The sequence below is a fragment of the Podarcis liolepis genome (genome assembly GCF_965112155.1).
Source record: "Podarcis liolepis genome assembly, chromosome: 1".
Lineage (NCBI taxonomy): Eukaryota > Metazoa > Chordata > Lepidosauria > Squamata > Lacertidae > Podarcis > Podarcis liolepis.
Window position 1 is genome coordinate 133,115,063 of NC_139554.1, and position 12,298 is coordinate 133,127,360.

Here is a 12,298-nt window from a genome sequence, read left to right on the forward strand (position 1 = left end):
TAAATAGGTACTGCTCTGGCGGGAAGGTAAACGGCGTTTCCATGCGCTGCTCTGGTTCGCCAGAAGCAGCTTAGTCCTGCTGGCCACATGACCTGGAAGCTGTATGCCGGCTCCCTCAGCCAATAAAGCAAGATGAGCGCCGCAACCCCAGAGTCGGCCACGACTGGACCTAATGGTCAGGGGTCCCTTTACCTTTAAGCTGCCCAGAGTGGCTGGGGAAACCCAGCCAGTTGGGCAGGGTATAAATAAAGTTGTTGTTGTTGTTACACTCGATACTCACACAGCTCTTCCAAGCCCTCATTTCCTCACAGCACCTTCAACACACACACACACACACACACACACACACACACATACACCCTGCAGGCTCTCGCAGTTTGCCACAGACTCCCCTCTCCCTCAACAGTTTACCCCCCTCCTACAACCTCTCTGTCAACTGCTGCTGCCAGTCCCAGAGTAAAGCGGGGTGGAGAGGAGGAAGCCTTTCTCCCCTTCACCTCACACCACCACTGCTGGCAGAAGGAAGTGTGCATTTTGAAACAACAAAGCAAGAATGCAAAGGCTTGCCTGGGCTGGAGCACCTGCCCATTCACACACACACACACAAAGTTTTATTTGTATGCCACCTTTCCACAGTTCAAATTATGCTGAAAGCAGCTTACAATATGAAAAATAATACATAACTACAACATAACTATTGCTACTTTTACAATAAATTAAACATTTTAAAAATCCACAACCAAACGGAATAATTTCCACATAAATCACAACAAAATCTAAAACAAATATAGAAAAAACCAACAGCAACAACCCCACACCCACAAACAGCACCCCTACCCAAGAGTCTCAGTTTTTGTAGCTGGAGTCAGTCACGACCCCACCCCCACCCTGGCCAGGCAGGAAAGGGTTGCTAGGCAGGGAACAAGACTCACAGCCAAGTACGGCACATTAACTCAGCCCTGGGCTTCCCTTGCCCGCTTGTGCCTGCCTGCAAGTGAACAAGGGAGCAGGTGGGGTGGGAATATAGGAAGGCCTGCCTGGGCCACTGCTTTGCTCGCTTGCTCCACTTGCTGTTATGCTGCAGTTTGCAGGGCCACCTACTGGCAACCATGCAAACTTTAGCATTACAAAAATGTTATATAGTAAGAAATAAGACCTGAGTTAAAAAGGTCGTGTTCTCATGTCTTTGCTGCTCCCTTTTGTTTCTGGGCTGACACTCACAGCTTCACTTATATTCTGGAGATTTGAATTGTTTCCTGTGAGGCAGCAGTCCCTTCTCCACTACAGAAGACCAACTTAAAAACAAACCAAAAGTATAGATAATTGACGTTTCTTTGTAATCTTCTGCCCATAGCTGTCAACTTACAGATTTGAAAATAAGGGACCAGCAGCCTTGAAAATAAGGGACCAGCAGCCAAAATAAGGGGCCTGCAGCCTCACCTGTTCCAGGCACTCCAGTCTTCCTGCCCTCCTGCAGTCTGGTCAAACTCATGCTGGTAGCTTCGAGAACACTGTCCAACCAACTTTGTAACCAGAGGTTCAACTGAATAGAATCTGAATCACATGCACCACAAGGCCTATGCAGCCTCAACTTAAGATGGCTCCCCGGCCTGGCTTTGTACTGCAAAGTTTGCAGCAGCACGTGCAACAAAATGGCATCCAGCATTCAAAACCCCCCTCAGCTTGCATTAACTAGCCACACACAAGGCATGCAAGCTCCACCCCCCAGTCGTTCTTAGACTCCTTACTGGGTGAGCAACACAGCCAAGCAACACAGTTGGAGCCTCCCTCCTCCCTGGCCGGCAGGGAGGGAGGGAGAGGAGCTGCTTCCTTTGAAATTTAAGGGACTTAAACTTGTCCACCACCCTAGTTCTCAACCATAACTATCTATATAATATTAAGTAATTATTTACTCACAACAGTGGTGGAAACAGCCTCAAATAGATTGCAATGCATCACATTGAAAACAAAAGGATTAAAACACAACAATAAATAGTGCTGTGCAAAAGCAATACAGACATTCAATATATAAGAGGATGAAATATCCTGAAATGGTAATGCTAGTTGCATTGTTCCCATGATTGCTCCCAGACATCACATTGTACAAACAAGATGAATGCTTGTTGAAGGAAAAACAAGGAAGCCGCTATGAGAAGAGGGCAACCAAAACAGTCCAAGTTATTTCAGTATGGCTTTAAACTAATAGTGGCAAACAGAGTATTGCATGTCAGTGATATTGTGGGAGAGATACTTCCTTCAAAGCTCACTTTGCATAGAAACAGAAAAGCAATTGTCTGGCATCTTCATATTCATCCATTGTATCAAAGCCTCATTGGCAGCCTGTGGCCAAAGCTTGTGACACTATTAAAAGGGTTAGTTCATTTTTGCCTTGTGTAGGAGGCCAAGAAATGGCAGTTATGTGACAAGTGAACAACATCATAGCAGAGTGCCATTTCCAGGCTGTTTACTTCAGTTCTCACACTACAGTTTGTGAGCACTTCCACCGGACAAAAGGGTTTGGTGTGTATCAGGTGAAGTGATTCAATATTGTTCACTGCCTCGGAGAAACACTGGAACTGTGCCAGATTCCAGTTGATGTCCAAATGGCAATGGTTGTGCCGAAATTCCATGTCACTTATACCAGTTTGTCCTCATACTGTCAGGACCGGCCCACCCATGAGACAAGCTGAGGCTACTGCCTCAGTCAGCAGGATCCACAGAGGCAGCAGATCCTGATGTAGATCTTTAGTCCAGCCCCTTGTTCCTGATTTAGAGTGCCATTTTGTGCTTTGCCGCAGGTGCTAAAATGTCTTGGGCTGACTGCTTACTGTGTACACAAACAGAAACACACACTTCCAGTGCTGCAGTAATAAAAACCAGCCATGAAATCGACTGGTGGAGTAGAACTCAGCAAACTTGAACAGGGGCATAAAATATTGATTTTTTTAAATGAGAGCGCTTAATAAAGTCAGTGTAATGGTATAAAGGGTGGTGAGGTTATCAGAAACATAACTAAACCCTCCATCTGATGGCTTTTTGCTGCTCCTATCTCATTTAAATTTAATTACATGTATTAATTGAGAACAAAGTGCTGTGAATGCAGATTTAATAACTCAGCTGCTTTAAATACAATGTTTCACAGGAAATGCCCAAAGACCTTTGCCCCCAAAGCAGCATATAAATAAATATCAATATAACATAATGTTTCCCCATTACTTGAATGTCTGTATTTTTCCCCAGTGGGTCTAATAACAATTATTTGGGCCTCCCCCATCAACATCACTGCTCCAATCAAAATGATATTTTCTGGCCATTAACACCAGTAGGCCGTTGACCTAAAGATTGCAGTTATAGTCTGAATTCTGTTACTGCATTGTATTTTTGTTTCTGCACACCCCCTTGCATGGGAGACAGCATATTGATTGATTGATTGATTGATTGATTGATTGATTGATTGAAAATTGCATTGAGACACTTTGAAGAGGAAAAAAAGAGAAGGTCTGATAATGGATCTCCATTGTTGCACCCATTATCCCTTGGCAGAAGGTATCATTGCACCCAAACATGACAGGAAATACAGTGGTGCCCCGCAAGACGAATGCCTCGCAAGATGAAAAACTCGCTAGACGAAAGGGTTTTGCGGTTTTTGAGCTGCTTCGCAAGACGAATTTCCCTATGGGCTTGCTTCGCAAGACGAAAACGTCTTGCGTTTTTTGCAAGTTTGTTTCCTTTTTCTTAACACCGTTAATACAGTTGCGACTTGACTTCGAGGAGCAACTCATAGAACGTGGTGTGGTAGCCTTTTTTGAGGTTTTTTGGCGATTTTTGAAGCTTTTCCAAAACTTTTCTGACACCGTGCTTCGCAAGATGAAAAATTCGCTAGACAAAAAACTCGCGGAACGAATTAATTTCGTCTTGCGAGGCACCACAGTAGTTTTGTTTTTAAATACATGTATCAAGGCTGTAATCCTAAACACATCTACAGAGGTCAAAGCTCCAGTGTACAACTCTCATGAAATTAAAAATGCCCAACTGTTTATTACTACATCCTGTTTGAAAAAATCCAGTATGACTAAGATGATAAAGAATATGGAAACTAAGCCTTACGAGGTGCACTTGAAAGAGCTGGGTATGTTTAGCCTGGAAAAGAGGAGACTGAGAGGAGATATGATAGCCATTTACTTTTACAAATATCTGAAGGGCTGTCACATGGAAGAGGGAACAAGCTTCTTTTCTCCTGCGCTGGGGGATAGGACTTGAACCAATGGCTTCAAGTTACAAGAAGGGAGATTTCAACTAAACACATGGAAGAACTGAGAGCTGTTCATCAGTGGAACCGTCTCCATGGGGAAGTTGTGGACTCTCCTTCCTTGGAGGTTTTTAAGCAGAGGTTGGATGGCCTTCTGTCATGGATGCTTTAGTTGAGATTCTTGCATTGCAGGGGGTTGGACTAGATGACCCTTGGATCCCTTCCAGCTCTACGATTCTATGACATAGAAATGCTTAGAAGGCACTTCTCAGGTGAACTGATAAACTGATGCTTTGAAAACTCTACTCAAAAGTATCATATATTTATGAAACTTAGAATTCTGTTCTATTTTTGCCTTATATTTTCACCACCTCTTACATTGCACTAATTTCATTCTTCTGTTTAACTGAGCAGCTATGATCTGTGCTGGATTCAGATTCAGCGTTGCCTCACCTGTTGCATGCTGCATGTCCACTGAGGCTTTTTGCGCAGCATTCCTCTTTGTTTTTTCCCCTTGTCCCCTGTTTAGACACAGTTCAGCATGAAATTCTTACTTGGCTGGTACACAGCTGGGAGGGCAGAAAAACGCGGCAGGAGGAGGTTGGTAGTGCAGGGTTCTTTTATTTAACAATCCTTCTTTAATACAACAGCAGCTTTGAAGCACTAAGGCTCAGTTTACAATGTGACAGCATCTTCTAAAGTAGGCTTTAAAGATAAAACATTCTACAGCGGAACCTCGGGATACGTACTGTCCTCCTTACGAACACTTTGGGTAACGAGCTCCACTAACCCGGAAGTAGATGCTCCTTGTTGCGAACTTTGCCCCGGGATGCGAGCAGAAGTCGTGCACTGCTGGTGCAGCTGCAGCGAGAGGCCCCATTAGCAAAAGCGCACCTCATGTTAAGAATGGTTTCAGGTTAAGAATGGACCTCCGGAATGAATTAAGTTTGTAACCGGAGGTACCACTGTGCGAACTTAATTCGTTCTGGAGGTCCATTCTTAACCCGAAACCATTCTTAACATGAGGCACGCTTTTGCTAATGGTGCCTCCCGCTTCCGGCATGCCACTACTTCCGGGTTAGCAGAGCTCGTTACCCGAAGCATTTGTAAGGAGGATGGTACATAACCTGAGGTTCCACTGTATTACATTTAAAATATGGAAAATTGGGGGGGGGGACCTTACTGTGCCTCTATATTTTGCTGATTTTAACATGAATTCTGCATACAAATAAATGAACACTATTGCAAGCCACCCCAATCTCTGAGGGTTCAGTTTCCTCAGAATGAGGAAGCAGAGATTGCAGTGTCTTTATGATATATGGTTTATTTGCACATATGTATAACCCGAGTCACAGGGTTCACAGCATTAACACCCCAAGAAGGTCTTGCTTCAGTTCTCCCATAGCTGCAGCCTTGATCTGAGCAGAAATCAGGCTTGGTTCTCTTTGTCAGCTGCCTGGTCTGCAGCTCACCAGCTTCTAGCTCACATAACGCAACTCACCCATTTCTTCTCTGGCACAGAGCCACTTCCTTTGTTACCTTAGGGGGCCATTTTGAAGAAGCTGGCCTGGCTCTTCCAGCTGTTGAATCCAGGAATTAGAAGGGACTCAGGCATGCAGCCTATCCCCTCCTCTCATAATACTACCTCCCTCTAAGAACCAGACTTGTGTCCCCAGATGAACAAACAGACAACAGGATAACAGCTTCCCTGTAGAAAAATAACAGACAAGTTAACGAAGGCATTAAAACACACATAATCAGAAAGAGATAGTAAAACACAATTATACTTTTAACCCAACACCAGTACAGTAACAGCTTCTTCCTTTCAAGCCAGTTTCCAGTCCATCGCAATCTCTTCAGACCCTCTTCTTTCTCCTTGGCGTACACAGTTCTGAATCCAAACTGCTTACCCAGTCCCCACACTTGGTATACTCAAGATGATGAACTCCCGACATGTATAAGCCAGTATACAAGCCTCGGTACCAGAGCTGCATTACCCAAATGCCTTGCTCATTATTTCCCTTGTGCTGTTGCAGCACAAAGCAGTTTACAAACACACACACAGTTATCAGTTAACAATTCCTAAAAATCATTAAGCAGTTCCTATCACCACAAACATGGGAAAAGCACAGATCAATAGCATTGGAATAGGGTCATCTAGTCCAACCCAAACATCTTGTTTGCCTTCCTCTGAGCACATTCATCAAGCTGCTTGCTTTTGTCTTGCTCCATTTTGTCAATCGGGGGTCTCTTCTGCTCTGTCATAAGCTTTATCTGTCCCAGAAGTTCCTCTGTTGTTCCTCTCTCCATTTCAGCTGAGGCACAGCTTGCTCACAGGTTCCCCTCTGGGAAATATCTATCCAACTTCTAACACCAGTGTTGCATGGTGTGAGATTCCAGGTGGTTACCCAGGATTTGGTTTCCTCAGAATGACAGTAGAGACTGTGGTATCTTTATGATCTATGGCTTATTTACACATATATACAACCTGACTTGACAATGGAGAGGCTCACAGCATTAACACCCGAGAAGTTATTCCTTCTCCCATAAGCCACAGCCTTTGAGGAGAAGGGGAGACTGAGAGCAAATGTGTTAGCCATTTACAAATATCTTAAGGGCTGTCACATGGAAGATGGAGCAAGCTTGTTTTCTCCTGCTCTGGAGGGTAGGATGTGAATCAATGGCTTAAAGTTACAAGAAAGGGGATTCCGACTAAACATCAGGAAGAACTTTCTGATTGTAAGATCTGTTTGACAGTGGAACAGACTAACACATGAGTTGGTGGGCTCTCCTTCCTTGGAGGTTTTTAAACAGAGGTTGGACGGCCACGTATGATCTAGTTGAAATTCCTGCATTGCAGGGGGCTGGACTAGATGCCCCTTGCGACCCCTTCCAGCTCTACAATTAAATGATTCTATGATTCTTCAATTCTGTTTAACATTTTTTAGTCTATACAGCTGATCATAAATCTTTTACTGACCTCTTGTATGACTGATTACTGCAAGCTATGCTTGATGAAACTTCTTTCTCAATATGAGTGTTGAGAAACTTCTTTCTCAACACTAGCACTTAAACTCAGAGGTGCCATCAGTATTTCATCTAATCTTTAAATGCCATTAGATAAGGATACACAGAACAGCATTTATCATCTCTCTCACACATTGGCCTCTACAATATGAACAGTCTACTTGTTTTCCCAGACTATTTATGCCAGATTGCTGTATTAGCCCTGGCTCTGAATACACTACTATACTTATTGTTTTATTGTATTTTTTATAATTTGGGGTGGGGTGGGGGTATTCAGCTATGTTTTACTCAGAGTAAACCTACTGAAATTAATTTCAATACAGTGGTACCTCAGGTTACGCACTTAATTCGTTCTGGAGGTCCGTTCTTAACCTGAGGTACCACTTTAGCTAATGGGGCCTCCCGCTGCTGCCGCCGCGCGATTACTGTTCTCATCCTGGGGCAAAGTTTGTAACCCGAGGTACTACTTCCGGGTTAGCGGAGTTTATAACCGGAAGTGTTTGTAACCTGAAGTACCACTGCAGATCTATGCTGTGTAAAATGTATTTGAATACAACCTATTGTTATTAACTGTCTTGATACTTTTTATGAAAGGCGGTGTAAACAAACAAATAAACAAAAACTTTAACCAAGTCCCAGCAGCGAGCTGAGATAACAAACTTCAGTCTTATCAGGACTAAGCAGTTGAAAAGACTGTTCACCAGAAGTTTAGATGACTTGCCCAAACTGGAGCATTACTCAATAGGGTTGTCTAAAGTTATTGTACACTATTGTGCAACCTTTTAAATTTTTTAAAATCAAGGTGTACAAGACTTCTGAAGATTATTGAAGCATGAATGTTTAATAATGCTTCTGCTAGCAAAAGCCCAGTTGCCTCAGAATTGAACCGTACGTGGATGAAGTTCTACTATGGGCAATTTTCTCACTTAATTAAAGAGAGAGGCCCTGAAATACCACATGGATAATCACACCTTATTGTTGTTAATAACCACCTGGAACATGAAGTGGTAGATTAGCAACCCAAAATTTTTATGAGTTCCCGCCCTGCCCCCCGCCATATTGTCAGGGTACATTTGACCTCACTTGTCAGTGAAGTGTCCAAGAGTTGCTTGTTACTTGAGAAATGAACACTTTTCTGAGAAGGTACTGGGATCCTCTAGGGAACAATGTTGACATACCCAAATCATACCATGTTGACGTACCACTTGAAATATTTAGTTCCTGCATTTATAGTCCTTAATTCTATTTACACCCTCCCTTAGAACAAGCAATCTTGGATGAATAAAGACTACTAAGCATTCCTTGAATTTCTAGTCAAACCACAAGTGTTTCATTCCCCACCCCTCAGCCATTTTGTTCCAAATGCTCTTGATTTGGTCCTTCGATATCTTGTTCCTTTAGGATTATTTTTTATTTCAAAGTCTACAAGTCACCCGCTCAGCCATATCTTTATGGAGAGTATATAACAAATTCATACTCAGAAAAATCTAGGCCTTAACGGAGATATATGAGGTGATGAGCTTTCTTCCCTGTCACCAAATGTAAATATTGTAAGGTTTAAATGAGGCAAAGTTTAGAGAAGTAAGTTTAGGGTTTATCCACACTTACTTTTGCTCTGTTCTTTCCAGGCATGGTTCGTGCTTTAAAGCTCGATGTGTCCAAGCAACCCTTTCCCCCCCTTTTTCTTTTTGCTCTGGAGCTTTCACTGTGAGACCCACACTTCAAAGCTAAAATGGAGCAAACAGCACTCCTCAGAAAACCCGAATAGATGTTTGCTCCAATTGAGCGCTAAAGAGTGGGGTTTTGCATGGAATGAGTGCAGAGCTTTTAAGCGTGGCCCTTTGCCGGAAAAGAGTGGGGCAAAAGGTAATTAGTGTTACAAAAGGCATGTGCCACCCCACTCCCTGCAAGATTCCTGGGGGTCCTAGGCACTCACCCAGGGTCTGTGTTCCTTTGGAGAATTGAGACACAGCGGAGATTGTCGTAGCCTTAAGAAATATGGTTCGTTCACCTATTTACACCTTTAGTCTACATAGAGGAACTACAGATCTTACAGCATGGTCATTTCAAGAGGGACTTGTCCCCCACAGCAGTGCAGCCAGCCTGCCCAAGATGGATCCCAGTCTTTTCCTCTCCCTTCTTCTTCCCATAACACCTTGCTCCAAAAACTCTCTTTTCCTGTCACCTAAAGCACAGTTTCCCTTGCAACCTTCTAAACCCCCAGTCTCTGTTCACACCTCAGGGCAAGGAGGAAGGACTGCTCTGTTGCCTTGTCAGTGGCCCTGTATTGTTTCTTAATGGCCCTAGCTTGGCCAGGTCGTTTTGCATAGGCTAGCTCAGGAATTCCTCTGCAGCTTGTATTTCTCCCTTCACACCCCAAATAATTAAAATCCTACCATTTATTAATTTCTAGAGTTTAGCCGCCCTCCAAATCTGTAACACCATGGGTAAACGCTTAGTCTAACATTAAATGTGAAGTACAAATATTGACACCTATCACACAACTATTTCATGGTACTGTGCTGATGCAATATTTTGTCTAAAATATTATCTCTTGCTTACAAATCCAGGTTTTCTTCAGGAAGTTGCTGCCCAGCTTGTAAGTATATCTAAAGTTGGATTCTCTTCTATGACTATGCTACCACTCAGTGGATTTGTAACTGGCTGACTGACCGAACCCAAAGGGTGCTCATCAATGGTTCCTCTTCATCCTGGAGAAGAGTGACTAGTGGGGTGCCACAGGGTTCTGTCTTGGGCCCGGTCTTATTCAACATCTTTATCAACGACTTGGATGATGGACTCAAGGGCATCCTGATCAAATTTGCAGATGACACCAAACTGGGAGGGGTGGCTAACACCCCAGAGGACAGGATCACACTTCAAAACGACCTTGACAGATTAGAGAACTGGGCAAAAGCAAACAAGATGAATTTTAACAGGGAGAAATGTAAAGTATTGCACTTGGGCAAAAAAAATGAGAGGCACAAATACAAGATGGGTGACACCTGGCTTGAGAGCAGTACATGTGAAAAGGATCTAGGAGTCTTGGTTGACCACAAACTTGACATGAGCCAACAGTGTGACGCGGCAGCTAAAAAAGCCAATGCAATTCTGGGCTGCATCAATAGGAGTATAGCATCTAGATCAAGGGAAGTAATAGTGCCACTGTATTCTGCTCTGGTCAGACCACATCTGGAGTACTGTGTCCAGTTCTGGGCACCACAATTCAAGAAGGACACTGACAAACTGGAACGTGTCCAGAGGAGGGCAACCAAAATGGTCAAAGGCCTGGAAACGATGCCTTATGAGGAACGGCTAAGGGAGCTGGGCATGTTTAGCCTGGAGAAGAGGAGGTTAAGGGGTGATATGATAGCCATGTTCAAATATATAAAAGGATGTCACATAGAGGAGGGAGAAAGGTTGTTTTCTGCTGCTCCAGAGAAGCGGACACGGAGCAATGGATCCAAACTACAAGAAAGAAGATTCCACCTAAACATTAGGAAGAACTTCCTGACAGTAAGAGCTGTTCGACAGTGGAATTTGCTGCCAAGGAGTGTGGTGGAGTCTCCTACTTTGGAGGTCTTTAAGCAGAGGCTTGACAACCATATGTCAGGAGTGCTCTGATGGTGTTTCCTGCTTGGCAGGGGGTTGGACTCGATGGCCCTTGTGGTCTCTTCCAAATCTATGATTCTATGATTCTATGATTCTATGATTCATTCTTACCGGGCAGTAAGACAGAGACTCCTGGGTTTGGAGGTGAGGAAAGGAATTTGGAATTAGGCTGTAAAGCTCAGCTATGAGCTAACGTTAAATAGCCTTTGTCAAATTCATTGCTGAACTAATTTAAATGGTGGCTTATTGGTTCCTTGAATTTTGATTCAACTTTTGGCAAGTTTTGGCAGGAATGTGTTATCCAGCCATTTGCATCTATGGTAAGACAGTGTAACAGCCAGCATGTTAGTTTGGTAATTGTTTTCTCCTATGCTTGATTTTATATCTCCCATATTTCTATGAGACATTTCTTAACAATGTTCCTAAATTTTGCATTGGATTATTCAAGACATGATGACCATCCCTGCCTCCGATGGTATTTTATGCATCAGTCCAACAAAGAGCTTGGAAAGCAATTCATGCTTCAGAATGCTTTTCTAGAGCAACAAGTCAATCATAACAGTAGAATAATAATAATTATTATTCTATTATTCTATTATTATTATTTTATTTATTTATAGAAGAGGAAATGCAGCTTCTATAGTTTCTCACTATGGCATGTTTCAGGTGCTATCAACGTAAGGAAGTGGCTTTTTGAACCTAACAACTCATGTCTCTTGGCCGAACCCACCTTATAGGATTCTTGTGAAGATAGAATGGGGAGTGGGGGAACATTGTACACCACCTTGAGGTCCTTGAAGGAAAAGTGGGATATAAATGTAACATATCTCATGTCAACATTATTCATATTTTATCCAAGTTGCTAGAGTCAATGATAGAAATTGTCATATCTATATTTTATCCCACATTTTGGAGACAACTTAAAATTAGCTTGTTGTCAATTACTCTTCAATATCATGCTGGAATTCTGGAGAAAAACAATATCTAAAGCAAAATCCCTGATTCCTTCTCTGAGGATCAATTAATCACACTGTTGTAAAAGAGGGCAGTCTCCAGTACCAGGGTGTGCGTTTTGCTATCAGAATATGAATGGGATTGTATGAAAAAGCACTCATGTGCATAGAATGAGCAGGCTTTTGAACAGACATATATTTCATACCACTAAAGCAATATTGAACAGCCTTGCCTAGTCTAATGAGTAAAGAGAAAGTTTACAGCTTTCATTCAAGTGCCCCCCGTTTCCATTCTTTTAGAGATGCAGTGATACATCAAAATGGGGGGCGGGGAGTGTTTAAGAAATATGTACGCATCTTTGGGGAAATATGCATACTATTGTTTTGATGTGATTTCAGAACTCCCATTTGCCTGTTAATCCCCTTTACTTCAACTGAAACCAACAGTTCCAGTTCT

General features: G+C 42.9%; 1 protein-coding gene across 7 annotated transcripts in view; it reads right to left on the minus strand.

Annotated features, from left to right (window-relative positions):
* Positions 1-1,838, minus strand: part of TRPM8 (transient receptor potential cation channel subfamily M member 8) — a 74,065-nt gene extending 72,227 nt beyond the window's left edge. For all 7 annotated transcript variants that reach the window (XR_014518653.1, XR_014518654.1, XM_083472520.1 and 4 more), the window contains exon 1: positions 1,441-1,838. The gene's annotated coding sequence lies outside the window, so the exon portion shown is untranslated. The remainder of the gene's footprint in view (positions 1-1,440) is intronic.
* Positions 1,839-12,298: the final 10,460 nt, after the last annotated feature.